The 6,172-nt window shown below is 41.9% G+C and overlaps 1 pseudogene; it reads left to right on the top strand.

The window, feature by feature from the left end:
* The first annotated feature begins 5,787 nt into the window (after positions 1-5,787).
* Positions 5,788-5,966, top strand: LOC147828763 (U2 spliceosomal RNA; annotated as a pseudogene).
* Positions 5,967-6,172: the final 206 nt, after the last annotated feature.

Genomic DNA, 6,172 nt, shown 5'->3' with positions numbered 1-6,172 from the left:
GACAAAGGGGAAATTTTCTTTGGTCCAGTGGCCTCCAGCTAAAGACTCACCAAAGGGGAGAAAACTGCTGCAGCTCCAACTCCATGTCTTGAGAAAATCACTCATATGTCAGCATTACATTAAGGCACCCAAGGTTACATGAAATCCACAGAGGGCTTCGTTCTCCTCTCCTGTCTGGAACTTATGTAATAGGGCTAGGTGAGTTGGAACTATAGAGATGAGCCACACTCTGGACCTAATTGACAGATTCAGTAGAGTAGCTGGATATAAGGTCAACACTCAAAAGACAATAGCCTTCTTAGACACAAATAACAGGCTCATTGAGAGAGAAATGCGGGAAACAATTCCTTTTACAATAGCATCCAGAAAAATGAAATATCTAGGAATCAACCTAACAAAGGAAGCAAAAGTCCTCTATACTGAAAACTACAGCACTCTGAAAAAGGAGCTCGAGGAGGATATAAGAAAACGGAAAGACATACCTTGTTCCTGGGTAGGAAGAACCAATATAGTGAAAATGGCCATACTTCCAAAACTACTATATAGATTTAATGCAATGCTGATTGAAATTCCAATAATGTATTTCACAGAACTAGAGAAAACAAAACAAAAATTCACTTGGAACCAGAAGAGACCTAGAATAGCAAAATCAATTCTAGGCAACAGAGACATGGCTGGGGGTATCACAATCCCCAACTTGAAACTATACTACAAAGCTACTGTGATAAAAACAGCATGGTACTGGCAAAGAAACAGACCCAAAGACCAGTGGAATAGATTAGAAGATGCAGAAACAATTCCAGACATACTCAGTCACCTCATCTTTGACAAGGGAGCCAACCAGCCTCACTGGAGGAAAGATAGCCTCTTTAATAAATTGTGTTGGAAAAACTGGATTTCAACCTGCCAAAGATTAAAACTAGGCCATACCTCTCACCATGCACTAAACTAAGATTGAAGTGTATTAAAGATCTAAATATTAAGACAGAAACACTAAAATTGCTGGAAGATAAGTTAGGTAGAACTCTTGAAGACATTGGCATAGGAAAAGACTTTATGAACAAAACTTCAGTAGCATGGGAACTAGCACAAAGAATCAACAACTGGGATCTCATCCTATTAAAAAGCTTCTGCACTGCAAGAGAAAACACCAACAGAGCTAAGAGACAACCTACAATGTGGGAAAAGTTTTTTAGCAGCTGTACCTCAGACAAAGGTCTACTATCTAGAATATATAAAGAATTGAAAAAAATCAGACCTCCCAAAGTCAAAGACCCAATTCAAAAATGGGCATCTGAAATGAACAGATATTTCTCAGACAATGACGTAAAAGCAGCAAACAAATATATGAAAAAATGTTCAACATTACTGGTCATTCGAGAGATGCGGATGAAAACAACACAGATTCCACCTCACCCCAGAAAGAATGGCTTCTATCAAGAAATCAACCAATAACAAATGATGGCGGGGGTGTGGAGAGAAAGGAACCCTTCTCTATTGTTGGTGGGAGTGCAGACTGGTGTAACCACTGTGGAAATCAGTATGCAGACACCACAAAGAACTAGGGCTAGAGGTCCCATTTGACCCAGCCATTCCTCTGTTGGGGATCTTCCCAAAAGAATTAAAAGAATCATACCACAGCAATGTATGTGCAGCACAGTTTGTAATAGCTAAAGCTTGGAAACAGCCCAAGTGCCCATCAACTGGAGACTGGATAAAGAAGATGTGATTTTTTATAAAATGGAGTACTACTCAGCCATAAAGAACGAGAAACTCGAGACATTTATAGCTAAATGGATGCATATTGAGGCCATACTCTTAAGTGAAATAAATAGGACACACATGTGTAAATACCGAATAGTTTCTCTAGTGTGAGAAACTGAAAGCGTAAATAAGGATTAAAATGATTAAAATGAATAATTGATAATTTGAAATAGGAAAAGGTCCAAAGGTGTAGGGGTGGTGAGAGAGGAAGGGGAAAGGGAAAATGGGAAAGGAAAAATTATGAGAAAAGAAAAAAAATTGGAAATGACATCTATGTAAATCGGGAAGGGTGGAGGGGGTGAAGGGCACACAGGTAATGGGGAAAAAAATAAGAACTAAGATACATCATGTACAGGTACAAGCACCCAATGATAAATGTAAGCGCATTTGTATACCTAAAATGTACCAATAAAAGAATTTTTTTAAAAAGAGGTGGAGCCTACTGAGAAGTAATTAGGTCATTGAGGGCCCTAGTTCTCTTGAGATGGTTGTTACAAAAGAGTGAGCTTGATGCCTAAATCAATCACTGGCTTCAAGTCTCATATCATCTCTCCCTCTTGTACATACTCCTGTCATTGTGATGCCATCACCATGGAGTCTTCACTAGAGCCAAGCTGTGCTGGTGCCATGCCCTCGAACTTCAGAACTGTGAAGCAAATAGATCTCTTCCTTATAAGTATCTAGATATTTTGTTATAGTAGTGGAAAAGGGACCAATGCAGGGTGCAAGCGTTCCTCATTCCCTGCTTCTCCACCTGTTCTGAAGGTTTCCATCTTCCAACTACAGTATTTAAACAGAGAGACAATAAATGCATAGAGAATGTATTAAGATCCATAGCATTGGGTTTTTAAGTAGGTTGTCTAGGAGGTAGAGACATGATGAACTTAGGAAAGTTTGGGACACATACGACAAGAAGTTTATAGTCAGAATATATAAAGATCTGGCATATTAAATAAGAGAGCAATCACAAGCTGATAGAGAAAATAGTCAAATTATGGAAACAAGCAATTCACCAAAAAGGCATGCAAATTGCCAATAAATATCTGAAACTATTTCAGTCTCACTCACAATAAAAATAACATAACAATATTTGTTTCCCCAACAAATTGGCAAAAATTTTACAAGATTGATATTAGCCAAAGTTGGTGAGGATGTGAGGGATGATCATTTTTATGCCATCCCCTTTGTGGAAAATGGTTTGCCAATATAAATCAAAAATAAAAAGTTAATGAGACTCTTAACTAACACTTAAAAAGTAAGGAGTTCCACTTTAGGTGTATATCCCACAGGATTATCACCATTCATGCACAAAGATGTGATATACAAAGAAGTTCATTTCAGTTTTGCTAACAGGATTTAAACCATTCCAAACATTTATCAGGGAGGTGGTTAAACTGTAGAATATCCATGCCCTGAAACCTTATGAAACTATTAAAATGAATGAGGTAGGCTTGTGAGAGGGCCGTTAAATAAAAGAAGCAGGTCTCAGAACTGTGCTTTATCATTGTTTCCTTTTTGTAAAACAAACCATACCTTTATTTGTGAATGTGAATGTGAATGTGTACGGTGAAAAATATCTGGCAGGATATGTACCTAATTGTTAACAATGGTTCCCTCCAGGGAATGAAACAGAATGAGGAGCAGTAGGAGGAGTTATAAAGTAAAGTATAGTTTTTAACTTTCTAGACTCTTATTCTGTTTGTCTTTATAGTAAGCCTGTATTGTTTACGCAATTTTATGAAAACCAGTAAATTCTGAAATACTGGGGATAAGCGGAATTTAAGAGGATCCCAGCAGCTCTCAACACCTATAATTATTCCACTGGACCCTTGTCGACTACACTCACTTCACAAAAAGGCATCAGAGACTTAGTGTGACTTCCCAGGTTACATCTTCTAAGGTCCAGATTCCCTTCCTTCAGGCTGCTCTTTGGAGTGGCTTTCAACATACAGATAAAGGAGATGTATCAGTTAGCTATTGCTGCATAACAAGCACCCTAAATCATAGTATCCCAGAACAAAAACCAGTTATTATTTCTAGTAAATCTCCAAGTCAGCTGGATCCAGCTGATACCAGCAGATCTTAGTGGGGCTGATTGATGCATCTGAGATCAGTGGCTGGTAGGCTGGTGCACAAGGACCTGAGCTGTGACCATCTAGTTCTTCTTTGTATAACACCTCCAAGCAAGTTAGCACAGTGCTTTCATGGTGGAAGCACGTGTGCACAGGGGAAATGGATGTACTGTATACATCCTGGAAACTCACAAGAACTTGGGAAAGTTCTGCTTGATTATTACTGCCCCTTTGGTCACAGCAAGTCACATGACCAAGTTGAGACTCTTAGGGTACATGGAGGTCATTACTGAAGGACCCAGATACAGAGAAGCCATTCACACAGCCATTAACAGAATCCATCTACCACACAGACCAGCGCAGGACCTTCAGGAGTTAGAGGTGATGGGATGCACTTCCTCCTGGCCTCAGGTGTCTGGCTGTGACCCTTACCAATCATTCCAACCTCCTCTGCAGAGGACTCAGCCTGGGAATAAGGAAGTCCAGTCTTTCTACTGCAGGAATGGTGACCACAACAAAACAGAAGAGGCAGCATCTCCAGCTGTGATTTGTTGGACATTAGCCATCTGCCATTAGACATCCTTCCAACTCTCCTGGGAACCCAGAGTGAACCAGAGGACGGAAGGATGGAAGGAGGGAGTAGAGAGAGGGCAGAGTTACATGAAACACCAGAACCACCCCCAGAGGTTTGAATGTGAATTGTCCTGGGCATCCATCAAGCAGGAGCTGTCTGGCCTCCCCCTGCCTTCCCTCTTTGGACTTTCACAATGCCCACCCCACCCTTGCCTGGTGAGGGTATTAAGCCAGGAACTGATGGTGCAGAAAATTCCATTTTTAGCTTTACCCCAGGCAGCTGCAAGTCCAATTCCTGATCAGTGACTGGGGACTGAGTTTGCCTAGCATCCTGTTCTGTTCCCACCTTCCCCCCAGCCCTGGCCCCTGTGACCTCTATTTCCCCCAGCACATGGACAGCTCCTTGCCTAGTCTGCAGGGACCATGGGGTAGAGTGATGGATTCTGCCGCTTCCCGCTCTCAGGAAATATTGCCGCTCGCCTCACATTTATCGGGCCTCTCATCACACAGGGAGAGGTAGCCAAGGCGGACTCTTGGCCATTTATTATCTGCCTCTGCTGAGGAAGGAGGACAGCCTCACTCCAGGAGTGCCAGGAGGTGGGCTGGGGCTGGGGGAAGGCGCTCTCACTCAATAAGCCACCGATATTTATTGGGAGTCTGCTGTGTGTCTGGAGCTTCAGGTCCACTCCTGCCACACTCTGCATGGGGCCAGATGGGTAGGGTGTTAGCTTTTAGATACTGGAACCTCAGACACCACTAGTGGACCCACAAATCAGTACAAGTGTGCCAGAGGGTAATTTGAAATCAGTCTAAACACATTCATAAGTGTGCCCTTTGACCAACAGGTCCACACCACAAAAAGTTCCTGAGTAATTAAAAGAGTTTATAGATGTATGTGAAGGACATTTATCAGTACACCATCAGCATTACTGCAGTACTGGGGATTGAATCCCAGACCTTCGCAATGAGCTATATCCCCGCCCCTTTTATGGTTGTTTGTTTGTTGTTTGTTGTTTGAGACAGGGTCTTGTTAGTCACTAAGTTGCCCAGGCTGGGCTCAAACTTGAGATCTTCCTATCTCAGCCTCCCAAACTGCTCAGAGCACTATTTATAGCCAAGGAACAACTGAGAAACAATCTAGTGGGACAGAAGTTCAGCAACCTGTGGCATGTTGTATGATGAAATACCATGCTGACTCTTTCAATCCACATGACAGAAAAAGATTTCTTGATATGCAAAACAGCCTGTGAACCATCATCAAGTGATAACTTCCAATATATTGATGGATATAACTCTGGCTACAAATGAAGTAATTACATGCTCTTATGCTGCCTTTCTCATCCCCTTTTCCCAAAAGCTCTAGGGAAGTGTTGGCTACAAAACACTTTATGCTAAGATCAAGTGCAGTCTCTGTCCTTATTAGTTTAGTACCTGATACCTCCTCTGTCTGAGGACAGTACATGAAATGGCTTTTTGGAGCAGGGCGATGGAACAAGAGCTTGTTCTGTCAACTCCATGAATTGGCCTGGCATTGCAGCACCTCTAGGAACTCCCTTGGGGGACATTAAAAAAAAAAGACCTCATGGGATCCTCAAGTGTAGAGGCCAGAGAGCTGGAACTCTACTGGTCCCAAGAAGATCCTCAGTGCTGTGCAGATCACTGACAGCAATGCTTAACCTGAGAACCATAGAGATGGGTATCATTTAGGAAGGCAGCCGAATGTGTCAAAAATCATCTGAAAGATTTCCACTTGAAATGGTCAG

The sequence above is a fragment of the Heterocephalus glaber genome, unplaced genomic scaffold (genome assembly GCF_053883595.1).
Source record: "Heterocephalus glaber isolate CG9 unplaced genomic scaffold, H.glaber_assembly_v1.0 deba00000937, whole genome shotgun sequence".
NCBI classification, from domain to species: domain Eukaryota; kingdom Metazoa; phylum Chordata; class Mammalia; order Rodentia; family Bathyergidae; genus Heterocephalus; species Heterocephalus glaber.
Note: the sequence above shows the minus strand (reverse complement) of the source record. Positions and strands in the feature narration are given on the sequence as shown.